The 24,072-nt window shown below is 35.5% G+C and overlaps 1 long non-coding RNA gene across 1 annotated transcript; it reads right to left on the bottom strand.

Moving 5' to 3' along the window:
• Positions 1-7,347: 7,347 nt before the first annotated feature.
• Positions 7,348-9,430, bottom strand: LOC131033654 (uncharacterized). The gene is made up of 2 exons (XR_009103641.2): positions 8,829-9,430; positions 7,348-8,175 (listed from the first exon to the last, which is right to left on the bottom strand). It is a non-coding gene; the product is annotated as an uncharacterized LOC131033654 (long non-coding RNA).
• Positions 9,431-24,072: the final 14,642 nt, after the last annotated feature.

Below are 24,072 nucleotides of genomic sequence, written 5' to 3'. Positions count from 1 at the left end.
TTTTGGACGTATGTTTCTGTAACTTCTTACTTCTGTCAAACATTGAGTTTAGGTAATTTATACTAAAAATTATGTTATACAGACAAGCATGCTTTCAGCTTTTGTAATCTTTTTGCCTTATTGGTATATTAAGTGTCTTATCGTATCATAGAATCCAATCAGTGTAGATACCATAGTAGCAAAAAATGTTTGGGAAAAAAATCGGCAAACCAAAAGTATTAAAAACATAAAAAAATGTATAAAAAGAGAAACTATTTTTTATAAAAACTCAAGGGCATTTCCATAGCACAGAGATATAAAGAGTAAATAAAATAGAGTTTAACCCATGAATTGTAGAAAATAATTTTTTGTTGTTTATATTAATATTGCTGATTACATAGGCAAATATTCAGTTAACTTTTTAAGAGGGCAGTCACCAAATACACCAAATAGTTGTCTATGTTTGAAATCAAATATTAGCTAAGTCAATGAAGTAACTGAGATCAAAAGTTAATAGACAAATGGTAAAAGTGGAAGCCATTTTGAAGTGATCCAAGAATTTCATTGTGATTGAAGCAAGGAGTTTTGTAGGGTTAATTCAATATTTTAGAAATCTTATCAAATCATATTCCACAATTGCAATGCTTTATATCATAACAACAAAAATCATTTGGGGAAAAAATTCGCAAACCAAAAATTGGGTAAAAAATTAGATTTTAAAAACTCATAAAAAATTGTGGTAAAATAGACACTTTTTTTAAAACTTCAGGGCATTTCCATAGCATAGAGATGTATAGAGTAAATAAAATAGTTTAACCCATGATTGTAGAAAATAGATTTTTGTTGTTTATATTCATATTCCTGATTACAAAGCCAAATATTCATTTAACTTTTTAAAAGGACAGTCACCAAATACACCAAATAGTTGTCTAAGTTTGAGATCAAATATTAGCTAAGTCTATGAAGTAGCTGAGATCAAAATTTATTAGACAGAGGTTCAACTATTATTAGGAATATAGTAAAAGTGGAAGCCATTTTGAGGTGATCCAAGACTTTCATTGTGATTGAAGCAAGGAGTTTTTTAGGGGTAGTTCAATATTTGAGAAAGCTTATCAAATCATATTCCATAGTTGTAATGCTTTACATTCTCTGATGGCAATTGGTAAGTCTTTTATATGAGGTAGAATTCAACAAAAGGCATTTGTTTCGCTGAAGTGAAAGATTAGCAAGCCTCTAGTTTTGGAAATGCCTAGCTTGCAACTACTATTATAGGTAGAGGCATTTTAATGATTGTGTGTTGGAGACTCTTTTATTACAACTATATAAGTTTGTTTGTTGTCATTCAGATTTATTTCATGGAGCACTTTTTATTGTCTACACATTGAAATATAATTTAATAATAATATTAAAATACAAAAGAATAAAAATCAAATTTAAATTAAAATATAAAATAATATACTTAAATATAATTAAAATTTAATTAAGTTAATGAATGGTCAAAAGGCATGGAAGGAAAAGTTGTGACTCCCTCAAACATGGGATATAAAAGGGAGAAGAGAACCTCATTTGAGAAGGGGATAATTGTGGAATCATAAGTGTAGATTTGATTTAAATAAGAAGTGCAGATTTGATCACGAAAGGTTGTGTCCCTTTCAAAGGGCATATATAATGAAGAGATGCACTCTTTCAAAGGGTGCTAATGGTGGAAAGGGCATACGTGATATATAAAAGAAATGAATAAAAAACATCCAGTGATAGCACCACAGATAAGATCAGATCAAACTGGTCTTGGTGATATGCATGGGGATGAGCTGAATATGTATGCTTAGTATATGAAGCTTGATAATGTTCTTATGTAGAATTTAATAGTAATATTAATATAGACTGCAATATGTATGACAATTTAATAATGTTTTTCTATCACTAACTGTTCATATGACAATTAAGTAAATTATATGATGGAGTTTGTAATACCTTTCAATCTCACTATCCAATTATGGAGGGAGAATACAAGGAAGCAAGAGCACCAGGCTCAAGTAAGTACGCCAACCCTGAGTATCGACCAAAAGGCCAAATTGATGAGGTCCTTGGTGCTCTTGGGCTTGTTGGAGACAGAGACTTGAGGTGCCTTGTGTGATTCTCCTTGAGCTCCATAATGGGGAGAGAGAAAGGGTTGCTGAATCCTTCATATAAACTGGGCAATAGATAAGGAATGTTGAATATATGATCTATCATAGCATAATGTAAATGTTGACTATCATGTTTTGCAGGTTCCAGACCAAGCTTTAGTTGACAATAGTGTCCCTCAATTGTATTTACTATGCACTAAATTGTGATTCAAGGTCAAAATATAAGAGGGTACACACTTTGGATATATTGCACACATAATGAATTGTATGTCTTTGTTTGAGCAAAAATTAACTATATCAATTATAAATTAAATATCATATATCTATATCCATATATATTATATATGTCTTGAGATATTTAGTGTTGTGGTAGAAACACTTCATTAATAAGGCAGCCACCAAGATTCAAACCCGTATTGGACCTTTGAGCTTATGGGCTTTCTGCCTTTGTTGGGTCGTTAAATTATTGCTTATGATTTTTATTTTCTTACTATTGGTTTACACTTTTGATGGCAGCTCTGAACCCATGACAATGTTGTTACTATAACATGTATTTCTTCTGCTTGTTGCATGTCATAGCACTGAAGGGGGACCCATACCACTTGTATGGGAAGCAAGGGAAACACTTCGCTTGTCATGGATGAGCATGGGAAGAAATGCTAACATTTAGTGAGTAGCAAGTAGAAGCTGCCAATATACGCTGCTTATGTAGCAAATATGGTGAAAAGTAAAACATTGCAATGATCTTTGCTCAAGCTCACATTGCGGCTGTAGTTTGTAAATAGTGGATGAGAATCCATGTTTTCAATTGTGTTGTAGCAGGTTTAGTAGCACGGCAACTAGATTGCAAACATTGTAACATGAGCATTGTTGCATATCTTATGGTAGAAAGAACAATCATTTATGGCAGCGAGTTGTAATTTAGGTTCATCATAGCAAGTGTCATGATATGTTTTTTAATCCATGACAGCTATTGTGGTATGTTATATGCATAAAGTCTCAACAGGTAACATTTAAGTTGTAAAGAAAATTGACTACCATTAATCAAATTTGTTATGGGCAGAGCATCACCTTGGAGGATGATGGGGAAGATGCAAGGGAGTCTCGTTCCAGTCAAATAGAGAACACCACAACCTTCTAACGTGAAGCACCAAAGTGTTGACTGTTGCCTTAAGGAAAGAATGGGGAGATGTTAGGGAGTCTCTGGACAAAAGTTTTAGAGATGGAAATAATTATTCTATATTTTAGTAGTAAGCTGTTGTGGGACCAAAAGCCTTTTTAAGAAGTGAGGGTCCAATTAGGGAAAATATAAGAATCTATTGGAGTTGCCACCTCAGAAATTATGGGCACAAAGTTATCCAAGAAGAGCCAATATTATGAAACTGCTGGTTCTACAACTGACCTATGTCAGGGAAGGGGCGCTTTGATGATCGCTTCAGGAAGGGGTGGTTTGATAACTGATGCTCTAACAGAAAGGAATGGTTTCATCTTGATGATGATAAAAAAACCCTGAAACTATCAAATGACCATGTCTCTTTAAATTTTGGGAAGAAGACTTTCTAACACATGGTTGGAGTCTTTCAACATCTATAAGAAGCGCAAATGCAAGCTGGGAAGAAAGATTGAACATGGTAATCAAATAAGGAAGATTCTTTTGTACAAACCCATGCAAGTGTGATAGGCATTGAAGCACTAACCATAGAACACCAATAGGCATTGAAGCACTAACCATAGAACACCAAAACCTACCAATAGTTGGAACTACATGAGATTCAACAATATGAGTTCAATAATTAAGGAAACCAAAAGATAGCAGTCGAATTGCAATATACATATGAAATTTAAGTACAATAAAAACTTGTAACAACTTTCCTCGATAAGGGATTGTCCTTTTAACCAAACTATCATTTGAGATGTCATAACATCTTGTTGAAATTATAAACTTCTAACTAATATTCAAAATAATTAAAAAGTATTTGTTATTTTATTAATTAGAGGAAAATTATTATTAGACTTTAAAATAGTTATTTATCAAATAATTATTTTATAGAAATTAATAAGTAATTATTAAAATAAACTAAGATATCTTAAACATTGTTTTGATCTTTTGAAAAGAAAGAAAAAAAGTAAATTAAAATACAGGTGGAAAAAAAAAAATAGTCTAAAGATAAAATATTTTTTAATATTTAAATGGAAATTTTAAATTAATTTCATTCTCATGAAAAAATATTAGAAAAATAAAAAAGATTATATTTATTTTAAAAATAATATTTTGAATTTATCTCAATCAAATTTAGTTATTATTTTTGGATCAAAGGGAGTAAAAACTTATTTAATCCAAAGAATTCAACAATACAATCAAAGGGCTGAACCTCAATCCCACAAGGGACCCAAAGAACCAACAATCACCAGTCACCAAGACAAAGGAAAAGAGCCACTCCAAGCCTCACAAAACACCTAATAACCAAACAAATCCTCATCAACCAACTTCTTCAACCTTTGAGAGCAATCCGAAGACAGATGCTCCCAAAAACAAATCCTCATCAACCAACTTCTTCAACCTTTGAGAGCAATCCGAAGAAAGATGCTCCCAATCACACGTTTCACTCAGTCACCTACTCAAAAGATCATTTTGGTATACAATTAGCCACACCATTTGACTCCCTTAGGATGTGAAAGAATGAAACAAAATCCAAACATTTGGCAAACTTAAGAATTTGGTGGGCCATTGACACTAATTGCTAATTAACATCTTCAAAATTATGCTTATTCAATAAATTGACCAAAATATAAGAGTCAGGCTCACAAATAACCTTATGCCACCCAAGAGAGCATCCTATTTCAACGACATGAAGAAGAGCAAGGGCTCCCATAAGATTATTGGTTTGCTCACCTTTGTAAATGGAGAAGAAGAAATGCACAACACTTGAACAATCTCTTCTAACTCCACCAATTACCACATGACAAGGATTCCCTCTTGAAGATCCATCAGAGTTAATCTTGAATATACTTTCAGGAAGGGCAATCCACCTTCTTTCTCTTTGGGTTTTATTAATGGGGTTACTCCTTCGCCAAATTGTTGAATGAACCAAAGAATTTTCACAAAAACCTAACCCCTTCATCATATCTCCTTTAGGATCAAAGGGGGTAGATACCTCACACAAAGATAAAATAGTTTCTTGAATTGTATTGTTCCTTAACTAAAGCTATTGAATCCCCATACTCCTTTCCTAACAGCTTCTTCAGTTTCTTTCAAACCAAATTTGCTAGATTATGAAAGAGGGTCTAATGGACCAAGCCACTTGTAGAAAAGAAACTTTAGCAAGAGACCTTCCCGTACTTCTCCAGAATTCACCAAGTGAAGAGGCATGAATACAAGGTTGTTTCCACACACTCAACCAAAAGTACCGAATATCTCTAGAAAAGTTGTATTGAAAAAGTATATGGGAAGATCTTTCCACTGTTGCCATGGACACAACATCTTCACGACCCTTGGAATCCTCACTTTTGAAGATTGTCCCAAGTGAGACATTTATTTCGAGTAGCTAACCACATGAAGAAATTACATTTCAGTGAAGCAAAATTATTTCAAATTTTTTCCACCAAGGAGCCTCAACCCCTCATGCTTTTGTTGGTCTAATTCTTGATACCTAGAGTGCACTAAAAAAATACCCCTTGGATTAGGACTTGAGGCTAAGATGTCCTTATCCCTCAGAGAGCTTCAAAATCTATCAACTAAGATCCAAGATAACTGTTCTTGATCCTTAGCTAAACGACCATGAGACCAATCAACAAGATCCTTCTGATTGTACACCTCAACTTGTCTCATTCTTTGAACAACTTTAAAATCCTTGACTTTGGCCCAACCATCCTCCAAGAAACTAGAATACATATCTTGCAAATTTGGGTATGTAACCAAAATTTGGGTACATAACCAAAATAGGGGGAAATCCATCGTAGGGGTATGTGGCAAACCCATCGAAGGGTGATACACATTGCAAAGAAGATAGATAGCCAAGTATAGACTTGTAAAACATGCACCAACCACAAAATACCCAAAACTATCAATAGTTGGAACTATTTTATATTTGACATCATGTACGAATTTAGAACTCAAGGAGACCCAAAGCTAGCAACCCAATTACAAACATACTTGAAACCTTAACCTCAAGCACAATAGAAACATGTTAAAACTTTCCTTTATGAGGAATATTTGACCCTCCAAAAATAGGCATTTAATCACTTGAGATATGTCACAACTCCTCCCTCCTAAAATTATAAAATCTTATAACTGATATTCTAAATAATTATAAAAGTTTATTATTTCACTAACTAGATGAAAACAATAATTAATGATTTATTTAATTTTCTAAAATAGAATTCATTTTTTTATAAACATTAACTACTCTATTAAAGAAAACTGCATACAAAAACTTTGCAAACCCATCAACAAATGAGATACAACATCAAATTCCACAATTAAGTTTTGATTAAAGCACCAACTTTGGGGTGAGGTCAAAGGCGCATTCTATTACAGTTATTCTGTTTCTTGTTTTGCACTATGTGCCACCATTGCCTCCATTTCCATCATTGAGAACCTTTTGAGATTGAGGAGAAGCTTGAGAAAGAGTGTTCTCAAACCTCCAGTCAAGCTTGGAAAGGTGGAGTCCCTCATTGTTTGTTGAACAAGATGGATGTATAATTAGAGGATCCTTGGTGCCTGCTAGAGAGGCATCTTGATAAGTAGAAACACAAGTATGTGCATGGTCCAAGCAACCAAAAACCATTGTCTTGAAACAATTTTTGGTCTCTTTGGTTTTGCAGATGACACTTCTTGTCCATCGTTTTCCTTCCTAGTATCAGTTTTTGAGGAACTTCTGTTGGGAGAAGTTGCAACAATTAAATATTTTGGGGAAGCATCTTTCCACCAAGAGGCCTCCTGCTTTGGCTGAGGTTTGACATATGGACATTCTACTGCAATATGCCATGTCCAGTCTTGTAGCATCTCTTGCACCTGAAAGTTAGACCTTCATAATCCAATGGTTGTGTTCAACTCTGGCCATTTGCAATCAAAACTATTTTTTGTGGGGAGGTCTTTAGCAGTGTCAATTCTACCAAAATCTGGGAAAAGGTTGTGTGAATGAAATCAATGGAATTTTTTATCTTTGATCACAAAGTATTGCTGCGAAACAAGATTCAAACCAATAATGAAGATGGGTATTTGAGAGACAAATCCAAATCAACATGACATAAAAAGTTTGTGCATGGATTAAGGTGTGGCTGCCAAGATCTTAACATCAACATACTTTGTCTCCATGGCCAGACATAGCTTAGAATGGTATTTCTATCATTCTTACTATCAAAAACTACAGTAAAGAAACCCCTTGCATTTGGATAAATTTACAATTTTTCCTCTATTAAGGGGAGACATGATTTAGAAATCTAATCATGGAATTCTGGAAGGCTGGGCCAGAACTGGCTAAACTTTCCAATAAGTCCATTCCCTAAAAAAAATTCCTCATTTTCACACAGCTCTTTTGTTAATGATGCAACAAAATTTAGGTTTAAAGGTTCCTTGGTGCAATGAACAAGCCTCCTATTGGAAAAAATTGTGTATATGAAAGCCATAGGCAAAAATAAGGGCGAATGGGTCCGCCGGAGAATGAATCCCTAGCAGGGTCGAGGGTCTTCCCCAAAGAGAAATATGTGAACATCACAGCTGAGCAGTGATCCTCCCTCGCGATATATTCCCTCAGATTCTGTCCACTGGATCGCATACCAGATCCAGGATCAACCACCATTGCTTGCATGGAGATTGAAGGCTCATGGTATTCAACCTATTTGCAACACTTACAACAATGATGGCTAACCCATTTGACTCCAAACCATGCACATTTGAAGGAGATGCATAAACTGTAGTTGCAGGTGACATTGGAAAGGACACATTGCACAAGTTGAAGGTGAAACCCTACCAGCATTGGAAACAGGCGGTGGAGATGGAGATCCCCAACAACTAGTAAAACGATCTTGCTCCCCAGCTATGTTGCAGGAAAGACAAACAATGCCACTGAAGCACCAGAAAGATAAAATATAACTCAATTTTGCAAATCAGTCTCCACACCATTAGCATGGAAAGCCGCGAGTCTATAAATTCTTCTCACAGGAATTTCATATTTAAAACAATGAGTTATGACACTCATAAACAAGTACAATCTCCAACAAAACATAATTGTTCCTAGGAAAAGGGAAGCCTCAAGTAAAGATAGGAGAATTACAAGCATTTAATTGTAATGCATTGACAAAAATTAATGTAAACAATGATAATACAATTAAATTTGAAAATTTTATGAAAACAAACTTAGATTTGAACATCAAAATAAAAAAAAGGGTTAAAACAGTTAGGTTCACCAAAATGAAATGTTGTGGAAATGGATCCTTTGCAAGAACATAAAATGTGTTATAATCTCACAAAAAGATTCCTCGGACATAACAAATTTGATACTCCACCTTGTAAACATGAAACTCAGAACATCTAATATCTGTCTAGGACGCTCTCAATACATCCCATCATTAGTGCAAATTTTCAGCTTGCAGAAACTCTTCACTTAAATTCTATTACATGGTAAAGATGAGAAGACCAGACTTTGCTCTCATAGGACCAGAGTCATGGATGTAATGCAAATTGCATTACATCCATGAGCATAGCCAAAAAAAATTTACCTTATAATCTAGGCCTCAACAACTTTTCAAACCTCAAGCAAAACGAAAACGAAATCAAGATCGGTTGTTTCCGAAGGTCTGGTCAATAGAACATCGACCTTCCTGACCTCCATAAAGACGGTGATAATTTGTCGGACTGAACGATAAAAGATGCATCCACACTCAGAGGCAAATCGCCATCTTTATGGTAATGAGGAAGGTAATGCTGCAACGCATACGCATCCACGGAGCAAAATCACCAAGGGGAATACGACTACAAAATTCTTCATTGCTTCTCACTTCAACACCAAACTACCCTTCACTGGCTATGTAAATTACTGAAGCTGATTATATAATGGGCTTGTCTCATACAGGTCACAAGCTTGGAACTGCGTTCCAGAAAGGGAAAACATGCCTATTTGGTGCAATGAAAATTCCAGAAAGGGAAAACATGCCTATTTGATGCTATGAAAAGTGCAAAACCAGCTGTAAAAACTGTTCATAAAAACAGTTCATCGGTGCATGTATACCCATTAAATTGACAACCTTGCAACTGCGTTCCAAAAGGGGAAAAACATGCCTATTTGATGCTGTAACAACTGTTTGTCAGTGCCTTGCATTCTGAATGATTTGATCAAGGCATTTTTTATGTGAACAATTCAACTGAACGGTTCAACTAGTTCTAGAAAAGATGCATGACGATGAAAGTGATTTCGATCATTAATAATAAATTAATTTGTAAAGATAATAATTTTAATTATTAGATAATTTTTATTTAAAAAGTAGGATATTATTATTTTAATCAAAGATGAAAAATAATGTACTATTATTAAAAAAATAAAAGGTAATATATATTTTATTTATTAAAAAATAATTTTCATGGTTACTTTTTTTAGTCTCTTTTATTATTAGAAGAGATGATGAATTCTTGTTTTGTGTAAATCATTGATCGTCATATTTGAGCTTTCTGGTTTCTTTTTTGAGCTTTACATGGCTTTTGTACTTCATTCTACTCCATCTATATTTTGTTATTGATGTACAATGTCTACGTATCCATCGATAAACATGCATATCTTATCTACGTCACATATTGATTATTTAAATTGTGTTCCATTTGTGATTTCATAACTATATGAGCTGGTTTCTTTTTTGAGGTTTACATAGCTTTTGTACTTGAATCTACTCTATCTACATTCACTCATAGATAGCTAACATAGAAATTAAAGGAAAATGAATGCTCTCGTTTTCTTACTTTGGATGTGTCAACATGTTGGATCCTTCAAAGATTTATCTTTGAAACTCTATAATAAAATATTTAATAATTTCAAATATAGAATTATATAATATTTAAAATGAGGGAGAGTGAGAGAGAGAGTGTTTCAAGGGGAATAGAGAAGACGAAGGAGATCTAGGTGAGGATTCAAAAAATAATGAAGAGGAGGATGCACGTGGTTGGAGTTTTCTTTTGGTTGTTTTAGCTATTCTTGTTTTCTCTGGTTGGGTCACTGAGTTGGAGGCGACTAATAACTGTCGTGTTTGGGGCTTCATTTTGGAGTTGTTTTCTTAGTGCCAGGGTGTGTTTGGTGGGGTTTTTTGTTAAAATAAAGAAACATCTGATTTATAACTATTTTAGGGAGGATTTTAAAATATAGAAAAAACTTGTTTTTTAACTGTTCGTTGGGATTGTTTCACAAAGTTTATCTGTTGTAGTTTTTTCCTTGGTTGGAAAAGTTTCTAGATTTTTCCATTAGTGTCTATCCATTGTAATTTTTCATTGTGTATATATCTCTTATTTTTGCCAATAAATGTATGAAAGAAGTTTGCTACATTCTCAGAGCAAATACAACAGTTTATATTCTTTGCCTCTGTGGTGTGTCAGAGTTTCATTGTTGATTGTTATATTTTTTGAATAATTCATCTATGTACTGGCATTTGTTTTTTAGATTTATTTTTTCTAACATATGGTATCAGAGCAGGTTTGAAATGTCGACAAATGCTAACAATATGTAGCTGCAAATTCCCAAATTTAATGAGAAACTATGATTTTTGGAGTTTTCAGAGGAAGATTTTGTTCAGATCACAAGAGCTATGGGATCTTGTGCAGAATGTGTATTCAGAACAGGCAGATGCAACAACATTAGCAGACCTCACACAAAATGAAAGGGATTTACTGTGGGATAATCGAAAAAAAGATTTGAAAGCATTATTGTTCATAGTGCAGGGTCTTGATGAAACTCTCCTTCCAAGAGCTACAACCACTTCAAAGGCCAAAGAAGCATGAGATCTCCTTGCACAATCATTTGAAGGTACATAAAGAGTAAAAATAGTTTGTTTACAAATGCTTAGAAAAGATTTTGAACTTTTACAAATGTCAGATTAAGAAAGTTTAGGAGATTTCTTTACTCATACAATGGGAATAATTAATCAAATGAAATCAAATGGTGAAGTTATGAGTGGCCAAATTTTTTTTGAAAAGATTTTAAGAAGTTTGCCTGCAAAATATGATCTTGCAGTTATAGCTATTGAAGAATCAAAAGATCTAATGACTTTATCTGTAGATGAGCTTATGGGTTCATTGTACACTCATGAGCATAGAATAAATAAATCAACAAAGGAGCCACTTCAGAAAGCCTTAAAGAGCAAGGTATCTATGAAAGAAAAAGAAGCCACACCAGAAGCATCTTCTGCACAAAGAGGAAGAGGCAAAAAATCAAGAGGAATGGAAGGACATTTTATACAAAGAGGTAGAGGTCAAAGAACCAATAGAAGTGATGGAGAAAATTGTAGTTTCACTCAAGAAAGAGGTAGAGTCAAAGAAAATTTTCAGCAAAGAGGTAGAGGTTTTCAGAGGTACAATAAATCATCTATTCAATGTTATTACTGTCAAAAGTATGGTCACTTTCCTTCTGAATGTAGCAAAAAGATTGCGGATGAAAGTAAACAGGAAGCCCAATGTGCAAATGAAGGTGAAGGGAAAGAATGATATGTCTTGCTAACATGCAACACAAACAAGGAAGTAAATGATGACAAATGGTATGTTGATAGCGTATGCAGTAATCATATGACTGGACACAAAGAGATATCTCAGAATTTGGACGAGTCCATCAAATCTGAAGTCAAGATGGAAAACGATACAATTGCACCGGTCATAGGGAAAGGGAGGATATTAATCACAACAAAACAAGGTGATAAAAAATATATTGGTGATGTATCTTATATAACAGGCCAAAAACATAACATGTTAAGTGTAGGTCAACTTGTGCAAAAGGCCACATTGTTAAATTTGAAAATGGTACATGCATTATTGTTGATGATAAAAACAAGTTGATAACTAAAATACCCATGACTGCTAATAATATGTTTTCTCTTAATATCAGAAACAATATGCATTTAAGTTTCAGTGCTCTTGTAAAGGACACACAGTGGTTATGGCATCTTAGATTTGGTCATTTGAATTTTGGTGGACTAAATCTTTTGCATAAAAAGAACATGATAACAGGTTTACCGTTTATCCAAAAAATGGATGAAGAATGTGAGGGATGTATTATTGGAAAACACCATAGAGAACCCTTTGCAGTAAGGGATTCTTGGAGAGCTTCAAAGCCATTGGAGCTAGTACACTCAGATCTATGTGGACCAATTGAGGTTGCTTCATTATCTGGCATGAGATATTTTTTGACATTTATTGATGACTACAGTAGGAAACTCTGGGTGTATCCTTTGAAAAATAAATCAGAGACTTTCATGAAATTCAGAGAGTTTAAAGAATTAGTTGAAAATCAAAGTGGCTATTTTCTCATAATTTTAAGGACTAATAGAGAGGTGGAGAGTATATTTCACATGATTTTCATAATTTTTGTATTGAAAATGGCATTAAAAGGCAACTAACAACCAGGTATACACCTCAGCAAAATGGTGTAGATGAGAGGAAAAACCAAATAATTTTAGATATGGAAAGGAGTATGCTTAATGTTAAGAATTTACCCAAAGTTTTTTGGGAAGAAGTAGTTTCTTGTGCAGGTTATATTTTGAACAGATGTCCTACAAAGTCAGTTTGGGGCATGACACCGGAAGAAGCATGGGGAGGATACAAACCACACATAGATCATCTATGAATTTTTGGTTGTACTACTTATTCTCATGTTCCAAATGCACTTAGAAAGAAATTGGATGATAAGGCACAAAAATGTATCTTTGTTGGATACAGTGAAGAATCCAAGACATACAGGTTATATAATCCTGAGACATAATTGTTGGTGACAAGTAGAGATGCAAAGTTCCTTGAAGATCGGGAGTGGTGTTGGAAACCGAATGAGAAATATCAACAAGTTAATATCGAAGATGAAGCTACCAATCAACAACCAAATTTAGTTGTTAACACATGAACCAGTAGTATTGGAATTCAACAATCCTCACTAACAAGAAGCTCTTCTTCATCAGAAGGTAGCCTTACTCCACCAAGTCATAGATATATATATCAAAGAACAACAATGGTTCAGGTAAATGAAGATATTTATCATTTTTCTTTTTTTTTGTTGATTGTGATCCTATTACATTTGCAAAAGCAATAAAAGATGATAAATGGGTTAAATCTATGAATGAAGAGAAAAAAAGTAAACTTGGGAACTTGCAGAGCTCCCTGAACATAAGAAGACAATTGGAGTAAAGAGGGTGTATAGAACAAAGTACAACGAGCAAGGTAAAGTAAATAGATACAAGGCCAGGTTGGTAGTGAAGGGCTACAAACAACAATCAAGTATTGATTATAATGAAGTTTTTGCACTTGTTGCTAGAATGGATACTATTCGCTTGATTTTAGCTCTTTCAACACAAAAGGGTTGGAATCTCTTTCATATGGATGTAAAATCAACTTTTTTAAATGGTGTATTGGAGGAAGAAATCTACAGTGAACAACCACCTAGTTTTGAGATTAAATGTCATAAAGGTAAGGTTCTCAAACTAAATAAATCTTTGTATGGTTTAAAGCAAGCACCTTGAGTTTGGTATGAAAGAATTGAATCCTATTTGTAAAAAAAAGGTTTTGAAAAATGTCCTTATGAACCCACCTTATTCATAAAACAACAACATGGAGATGTTATGATAGTATGCATTTATGTCGATGATTTGCTTTATACTGGGAATAATAAAAACATGCTTAGAGATTTTTCTATGGCAATGAAGAGTGAATTTGAGATGATTGATCTTGGTTTGTTGCACTATTATCTTGGTCTTGAAGTAACTCAAAATAGCGATGGGATTTTCATTTCACAAGAAAAGTATGCAAATGATATTTTGAAAAGGTTCAAGATGGAAAATAGAAAACCGACAATTGTGCCTATTGCTATGGGTGTGAAGTTGAGCAAAAAAGATGAAAGCAATAAGGTAGATTCTACTATGTATAAAAGTTTGGTTGGAAGATTAATGTACTTAACAAAAACAAGACTAGATATTATGTTTGTAGTCAGCTTGATAAGTAGGTTCATGGAGGATCCACATGATACTCATCTACAAGTAGTTACAAGAATACTCAGGTATGTGAAGGGGACTACAAATCATGAATTTTTTTTATGAAAAGAAGGGTGTTTTGAAGTTAATAGGTTATACAGATAGTGATTGGGTTGGAAAATAGGACGATAGGAAAAGTACTTCAGGATATGTTTTTAGTCTTGGTTCAGATATAATTTCATGGTCTTCAAAGAAACAACCCATTGTGGCATTGTCCTCAGCCGAAGCAGAATATGTGGCAGCTACTTCAACGTGTTGTCAAGCAGTTTGGTTACGAAGATTGTTTGAAGCATTGATGCAACCCCAAATAGAGGAAACAATTATATTTTGTGATAATCAATCATCCATTGCTCTTTCTAAAAATTCAATCTTTCATGGAAGAAGTGAACACATTGATATCAAATTTCACTTCATCAGAGAACTGGTTAAAAATAAAGAGATCAAACTTTCTTTTTGCAGGTCCAAAGATCAAGTTGTTGACATTTTGACAAAGCCTATGAAGGAAGAAGTTTTCAATGAATTGAAAAATCTGTTAGGGATGAGAAGCTGTCCCACAAATAAGATTTTAGGGAGGATGTTAAAATAAAGAAAAAATATGATTTATAAATATTTTTAGGGAGGATTTTAAAATATAAAAAAAACTTGTTTTTTAACTATTTGTTGGGATTGTTTCCCAAAGTTTATCTATTTTAGTTTTTTTCTTGGTTGGAAAAGTTTCATGATTTTTCCATTAGTGTCTATTCGTTGTAATTTTTCATTGTGCATATATCTCTTATTTCTGCCAATTAATGTATGAAAGAAGTTTGTTGCATTCTCAGAGAAAATACAACAGTTTATATTCTCCGCCTTTGTGGTGTATTTGAGTTTTATTGTTGATTGTTATATCTTTTGAATAATTCATCCGTGTACTGGCATTTGTTTTTAGATTTATTTTTTCTAACAGTTTTCCATTTGATTGCCTTGTCTTTTAAGGTTATTGCTTGGGCTGTATTTGAGGATCTGCAAACTATTTCTCTATGTGTATGTCATTGTTCTACTGGTGGTGGTGGGTTGGATTGTAGTGGGTTCTACTTACTAAGATATGCTCCTACTTTGTTTGTCAAGAGGGTTTTGTTTTGGGATGTTGGACCTACTGGGTGTTACTGCTATATGTTGCTTACTAGCTTCTTATCCAGAGTTGTCTTGTGGTTGATCTGGTGGCAGCTCCTATTGTTTTCACTTTGTCTTCTCCGACTGCATATGGTTCTTCTAGGTCTTTGTATTTGGATGATAGTTCTGGTGTGATGGTTGGTCATAGATGGAATAAGGGTGTTAAAGATGGTCGTGACTATGGTTCTAAAACAACACGAAAAGTCAATAACACAAAATTGTTAAAATTTACAGATTGGTTTACAGATTGGTGATCGTGATCAGTAGAATTAGTTGTGGCTTTGATTTTTCAATTTTTTTTGAAAAAATAACACAAATTTTATAACCCCGTTTTGGAACCACCTTATTTGGTACCAAAGTTCTCAAGGTTGTTTTACTTCAATCTTAGATGTTCTCTAGGTTATCTATAGGGTAACTCTCATGTCCTACCTGGAAACAACCTATTGTTTATTGCTTGTTCTTGTTTGTGTTTTTGTTCTTTCTTTGATTTTTATGGGCTTGTTCTCCAAGCCTAAGTTTTGATTGTTTTTGGTTCACATTTGTAATTAGTTGGGACCCTTACCCACTTAATCTAATCGAAAACACTATTTTATAATTATAGAAACAATATATATATATATATATAAAATTTAAATTTTATTTAATACGACATAATAAAGAATAAAATTATTTAATAATAGTTTAAAATTATACAAAATAATATTTATTTTAGTTATAATTTAATGTGTAAATAATGTATAGATATAATTGAGAAATTATATTAAATTAAATTTAATACGGTTGTTGGATAAAAAATCAAAGATAATTTTGATTCATTCTAGATCATGATTATCAACACACAAAAGTCATGAGGGTGTGAACCTTTGTATAGGACTTAGGAGAACTTGACATCATAATGTATCAATATTCAAAAACATATAATCAAAATAATATCTTTATAGTCATAAGGTTGTATGTGAAACTAAAGAAAAACAAATGTGGGTATAGGGAAAACATTGGTATAGTTTAATTTAAGACTTCCAAAGGTGAGAAACAAGTACACATAAGAGAAGTGATAAAGAAGATACAATAGATCAATGCAACAAAGTCAAACCAACAAATAAATATAACTTCATACATATTCAATAAAAAATGACATGTCTTATGCAATTTCTAAGTACCTTCCTCCCTTGGCACTCTCTCCTTTACAAAATCCAACTTATCAATTAGTATTATTATGAATAATATGTCAAAAATTGTAGTTACAAATATTTTATATTTTTATCCTTTAAATGTCTTCTATATCGAAAAGTATAAGTGGATAAGGGTACTAAATCCTAGTGTATATCTCACTAAAAAAATAAAAAGAGGTTATACATGTAATGCCCTTCTTGTTGGCAATATGGATGAATTGATTATGTGTTGCATTGATGTTTTGTCATTGATGTCAACACTATCTATTATGGTTGGCTACCGACATACATGTTTTTGTTACCGATAGAAGATCTAGTGTTACTGGTAAGGGTTTAAGGTTTTACTGACAGAGATTTCATCGAGAATCTTTGACAGGATGTGCAAGTGGTGTTGGTGCGGCTTCTAGATGGAATTCAAGATGCAGAAGGTGATCTTTGATCATGCCTCGACTAATTGGAGACATCGCTTTGGCGTGGTGGACCCAGATTAGGTTCGGTACCTATCTAGGTTATGGACTGGTATCATGTTAGCATGTTCTCTACACGTTACCGGGATGTTCTATGGATTGGTTATTGTTGTTTTGGTCTAAGGCCGACATGGCATATCATTGTAATATGGATGTATGTAATGATCTTATCATAATATTTTTTAGGTGGCCGACCTAATTGGTTTAGGCCTTAGGGTTTGTATAAATTGATGTAAGATCTCATTGTAGATCGTGTGTCGTGGTCGTGGAATGAAATATCATATGCGAAGGAGATTTGGTGGATCATAGGTGATCGAATTAGGTTTAAGTAAGAGGTCAAAGGCCTCTGGTATTGAGCTTAACCGAGATTGCAATCAGGCATGGTAGATGCTATCTCTGGCAGTTCATTCTTCTGGATTGTTGTCCAATTATCTTGAGGTGGCTATAACCTCTCTGTAGTCAGTGAGACTCCTTTGTAATGAGCAATACACTCTAGGCAGTGTGCCTTCCTACATGTGCATGCCCCTCATTGTATCACATACTTTCTGTAGAAGTATCATCTGACTGTGGGTAGGCTTCCCACTGTGGTTTTTCCCTTTACCGGGTTTTCCACGTACAAATCATGGTGTTATGTGGTACAGTTGCATTGTGTTAATTCTTTGTTTCATTCTTAAGTTTTATTGCTTACCGGTATCTGTTTCTACTATTCCAGTATTCAATGTTTATGTGCTTCGGTTAAAGGTTATAAAGTGGTTTGATTAATATAATCTGTTGACAACTGATTCACTCCCCCTCTCAGTTGTCCACTGGTTATCCTAACATTGCTAAGGAACCCTAGAGGACAACAACTAACTCAAATTAGTATAGCAATAATTATTTTTAAACAAAATACATAATAATTATAAACCAAATAAGGAATTAACTATAACAAATGCATAAACGAAAGATTTTTTTTCAAATAAACTAAGTCCTTTTGTGGGTTCCCTAACATCGCTATCTATGCAACGCTCTAACAATATCTAAGAATCTTAAACCATAACAAACTAACAATATTGAATTGCGTAACATAAGAGCATATACCATTATCACTAGGTTCATTTAAACACCGAACAAAGTGTTCCCATGATAGCCTTTTTATAAGAAATGATACAACATCCATCTGCATAATAGTAGATGGTACCAACATTGAACCACTTAACCAGTGCTCTAGGTTTACATTGATTTTCAATTACATTAAATAACATTACATCAATCTCCCTAAGGAGTGTTCAAATACAATATTAATGATAAAATTACAATGATGTCCAATGATACATATCCTCCACTAATATATTAACTGAATCATGAAATAAGAGATACTGGAAAGAAGATACAATATCCATTTGATGCACACGAATAAGTCCATTGGTCTCCAATGGAGGTAGGGTTAGGCGAAAGCTGGACAAATGGGATCATGTTTGCATTTGGGTTCTTCGAGGAGGAAATAGGTTGACAAGCAAGTTCACAAGTCTTAGCATGACGTCTTCGTCACCATTCTCTTGCATAATAGTTTCATTTAGTTTTAGCCATTGAAGGTTGTGATGGTTTAGGATCAATGGACATAGGATTTTTCTCTTCCTTTAAAGTAGGAGGAATGGGAGAAGGTCTACTAGGTTCAAAGATAAGAGATGCCAGATGCTTCCCTTTGCAAGATGTAGGAGGTGGTACTGCATCATATAAAGGAAGAATAGAAGGTGTAGGAAGGAGACTAGGTCCATCATGAGGAGGAGGAATAGGTATAGGATCTCTAAGCTTACTCAAAGATAGGATCATCTCATTCTTCCACTTTTGATAAGATTGAAAGAGAACGTCACTTCAAGGCTTAAGAGGCTCAAATTGTTTAGGCCAAAAGTAATCGAGGTTGATATCTCTATGCCTCACTATGGGTTGATACATGCTATGATTAATTGTTATGATTTTGTTATTATGAGGAAATTTGAGACATTTATGAATAGTAGAAGGAATTTATTTCATAGAAGAGAGCCAAGGATGTCCCAACTTCACATGAAATTGACTCAATGTAGGAATGATAGAAAAAATGACATCTAAGAACTTAGTACCAACCTCAATGGGAAGAGTAATAGAACCAATAATAGGGAAAGATAAATTGTCATACACCTTAACCACTACATCAGATTTATCATATGTTACTTGATGCAATTGTAAAGTATAAAGATATTCTTCAATGATCATATTCACCATACATGCAGGATTAGTGAGAACCCCTTGGGAGAGTTTGTCTTTGATCTTCACAGTGATATATAGTGGGCCATTAGGTGCATCAATAGTCTAACTAGGATCAAAGACAATGCATAGATCCTTAGGAGGTGTAGGTTTATCAACAAGATTCACCACATCATTAGACTCAAGGACAATGTGATCAGGAGAAAAATCAAGATTCTGACTCAACCACATTAGTAGAATGGGAAGGAAAAGGATTAGTAAAGATTTGAAGATTTTGATTAGGAGGAGCTACGGATTTATTTCCTTTGTCATTCACACCATCTATGGATATGGTATTGTTATCAATAAAGTCTTGAATCCTACTCCTTAAGGAATAACACTTTTCAGTGTCATGACCGGGTTGACGATGATACTGGAAAAAGATTTTGGGATCATGATATGGTGGCAAAGGTTTGGAGGTATCAATTGGCTTGATGGGAGGAAATTTCAACATATTTTTATTTAACAATTGTGTCATAATGCTATGCAAAGATGTTAGAGTAATTGGATATTTACTTGACTAATTAAACAATATTTGTTTAATTCTTTAAGTTCCCTATTATCTTTTTACACTTAAGCTAACATTAGGTGCATAATAATTAATTCTTTTATTAATTATTATGTGCAAGCCTAGGTTTTTGACCTATTAGAGGTTATTTTTCTTTTCTTTGTATTATTATGTCATTACACATTTTGGTGAATATTGACCTCTCCTCTTTTGAGCATATTTTCCTGTGTTTTGTTTTACAGATTGTTTTTGCTTCTTTGCTTCTCCTTGTGACAGATTGTTTTAGCTTGCAGAAGATCTTTAGGCTCCTATGGTGTTGTGTTTCTCAAGTCCAACATGGTATCAAAGCTCAGATCTGCAACTATCTGTTCCTATTTTTGAGAACTTTTGCATTGGAAGCAAATCTGGGGTTTTAAGCAATTTTTTTGTGTGCTTAGGGAAAGGCCTTTTTTTCTAAGCACTCTGGGCCTAAACGGACCTCACCATCGTGCTCAAAAGGTCCAAAAACCCCTATAGTCATATTAAATTTGTCTATTTTTGACTCCTGAGCATCTGGGTGAATTTTTTCTCCAAAACTAGGCCGTACGGCTCTGGCATGCAAATTGAGAAAAAAAAAATTTCAATTTTTTTTTTGCCTTCTTATGACATGTAGGCTGAATTTTTTATTTTAAAAAAAAAATCACAAAAAAAAAATAAAAAAAAGGTAAAAAGGCAAAAAAAGGCAGTTTTTTTTTTCAAAAAAATTTGGGTTTTTGCGTAGGGTACTGGACCTAACAGTTCGATCACTGTACGGCCTGCCGGACCTGTCAGTCCAGCCCCGCCGGCCCCTTCCGGCCCTTGCGGTTGCCACCAGCCCCTGCCTTCCGGCACCTGAGGCCACCGCCGCTGGCACCCCCCTGCGGCCGTCGTCACGTCTAAGGCCCCCTCCGCCGGCTCAACCCTATAGCCCCCGCCGCGTTGCCCACTGCCCGCGCTCCGCCTGACTGCAACTCCGCTCAACCAACCCAACACCGCCTGCCACGCAGCCACCAACGTCGCCCAGGTAACAGCGCCCCGCCACCTCCGCTTAGCCTCCTCCTCCGCCGCTCACCGCTCCTCCTTGGAGAGCTGCCGGAGCGTCGTCGGTGCGCCACTGGAGCCTGGCTCCTCCACTAGACCACCACCCTCTAGGCTTTTTGAGGGGGGGTTCATTTTTTGGCCCTATCTTGAGCATCCAGAGTCAGTTTTTGGAAAAGGTATAGGCGTCGGAAAGCTGGTTCCGAGATGGATGTCGTGGAGTTGGATTTTTTTCCCAAATTTGTTGTTTGACTGTACTTTTTTTCAGTCAAAGTCGGGCCTCTTTTTTGAACTTTCGGGGCCATAGAATGGGCAAACGGACTTTGTTTTTCGAAAACGAATAGGCGTTGGAAAGATCTTAGCATGCTCTATTAATATTTGTGATCTTTTTTCTCATAATTTTCATTAGGTACATGAGATCTCAGTTTGAAGTTTTTTTGCTTCTGCACTACTTCCTTCTCATCAGTATGTACTAGGGTTTGGGTTTATCTATTGTGGGGGGGTGTTTTTTTCTTGCTTTCTGTCATTTATATCAGAAATCCAGAACACCAAAACTATCAAAATAAACAAACCCTTCTACATCTTCTATCTATTCTTAAAGATCACATAATTAAAAACCAACAAGTAGGTGCAAGTGCAGGTACAGAGTTTTGTTTTCATGGCAGATCCTTCAGTTGAGTTGTTGACTTCACACAACTATCACACCTAGAAGCCCCACATCACGAGGCTTCTTAGGGCATGAGGGTTGTGGTCTTGTTTGGATGAGGTTCAACCTGTATTGCAGCGTCCTTATGAGCTTCTTTAGCACAGGAACAAGATGGATGAGGCCATGGGTTTGCTCTCCTTGCATATCTCAGATAGTCTTCTGTTTCACCTTGATGAGTTGCTCACTCCTCGGGCTATGTGGTTGAAGTTTGATTCTCTCTTTGGGAGGGTTAATAATATTCAGGCATTACAGATTGAGGCAGAGTTGGTTTCTTTGTCCCCTGATTCCGTTCCCACCATTGAAGATTTTTTGAACAAGTTCAAGACTACCCGATCTATTCTTCAGGGATGTGGCAAGATCAAGACAGACACAGAGTGCATTCATTTGATTTTTTCGAAGCTTCAGGATCATTTTCAATTTTTTGCCTTTGCTTTCTACTCCACCATGGATGGCTTGGGTGTTCGTTTCACCATGCCTACCTTTGATGTCTTTTTGTGAGCATTTATCTCGTGAGCAGTCTCATCTTTCTCAGCTGGATATGCTTTTAGGATCCAAGAACAAAGCATTGGTTGCTCAGTCCTCTAAGGAGAAACAAAAGTAGAAACCGAAGCCGAAGAAGCCTTCTGCAAGTAGTGAGAATCCCTCCAAGCCTGCTCCTAAGTCTGAATCTAAACCACCATTTCCTCCCAAGTATGAGAAATATTCACAGTCTGGTGAGTCTTCCTCCAAGACTAAGAAGAAATCAAGGGATACATGTAGTTTTTGTGGCAAGGAAGGACATCCCATTTCTAGGTGTTGGAAATGTTTAGAGGCTTTAGAGGAAGCCATGTAGTAGCATCACATCTCCTCACCTCATGCATCTTCTCCTTCCATAGGGAAAGGTCATGCTCTCACTACTTGAGCTTTGAACTATGGGTCCACATGGATACTTGATTCTGGTGCTTCTCACCATATGACTCACACTCAACAGTTGGTTACTTCTCTTGCCTCATGTGGTACTTCACAGATTGCAGTGGGTGACTTAGTTTAGCTTTCCGTCTTGGGTTTAGGTTTTGTCTCATTGGATGGGGGTACTCTGCAGGATGTTCTGGTTGTTCCTGACATCTCGATGAACCTCCTGTCCATTTATCAGATTTACCACTCTAGCTCTAGTAAGACAGTTGAGTTCTCACCACATGATGTGGTTATTCGGGACCTCCATGATTTTGATTTAGTTGTTGCTACTAGGAGTGTTGATACTGCTTCTCGTCTGTATAGATTTGATGGATTTGAGCCCTCTGTGGGTGCTAGTTCATCTCTTACAACACATGTAGATTTAGAAAGTAAGCTTTGGCATGAGCGCTTGGCCCATGTCAATTACCGACATCTTCAACAGATGAGTACATAGGCACTTGTTCTTGGGCTCCCACAGATTTCCTGCACTGATGGTGTTTGTCATGGTTGTGTGCTTGGCAAGCATCATAGAGATCCCTTTTCGAAGGGAAGAGCCCCTCGTGCTTTGGCACCCTTGGAGTTGATTCACAGTGATCTCATGTCATTTTCGACTCCTTCTTTTTCTGGGGCCAAGTATGTGCTCACTTTTATTGATGACTTCTCCAGACGCACATGGGTGTACTTTCTTAAGTACAAGTATGATGTCTTTGATTCATTTCAAATCTTCAAGACATTTGTTGAGAAGCAATCAAGTTTTTCTATTCAGTGGATACGTATAGATAATGGGGGGGAGTATGTGAATTAGGATTTCAGAGATTTTTGCACTGAATATGGTTTGCAGCATCAGTTTACTGTTCCCTACACCCCTCAACATAATGGTGTCACTGAGCGCAAGAACAAAACTTTACAGGAGATGGCGAATTGTATGATTCAGTCCAGGTCCATGGATTCATCTTTTTGGGCTGAGGCAGTCAATTGTGCCAACTATATTTAGAATCGGATGCCTCACAAGGCTATTCGACATATGACTCCTGAGGAGGCTTGGTTTCATAACAAGCCCGATGTTTCTTTTTTCCGAGTGTTTGGCAGTGAGGCATGGGCTTTTTTCCTGATGCTCAGAGGAAAGCCATGGAGTGGAAGAGTCGACCTCGCATTTTTGTTGGCTACTGTGAGGATATTAAGGCATATAGGTTATTTGATCCTGATTCCAGAGAGGTCCTATTTTGATGAGATGTTCAGTTTGATGAGCGCCTTCCCACAATGGATACCCCGACTCCAGTGTCTACTCCTCTTCCTACTCCTTCCACTACATCTCTTCAGGATCTTTTTGAGGATGATTCTGATGATGGTGCTGATGATCCACCATCCCCACCTCCACCTGCTCCTTCTCAGATGCCCAAGTGGGCTCGCTTTACTATTAAGGCGACAGGTCCTCTAGCCGATGACCCTTCAGATACTTGTCGGACCCGTTCTCATACTGTGGGTTCTAGTCTTTTGAGTCATGCTA

This window comes from Cryptomeria japonica, chromosome 5 (assembly GCF_030272615.1).
Source record: "Cryptomeria japonica chromosome 5, Sugi_1.0, whole genome shotgun sequence".
Taxonomy (NCBI): Eukaryota; Viridiplantae; Streptophyta; class Pinopsida; order Cupressales; family Cupressaceae; genus Cryptomeria; species Cryptomeria japonica.
Note: the sequence above shows the minus strand (reverse complement) of the source record. Positions and strands in the feature narration are given on the sequence as shown.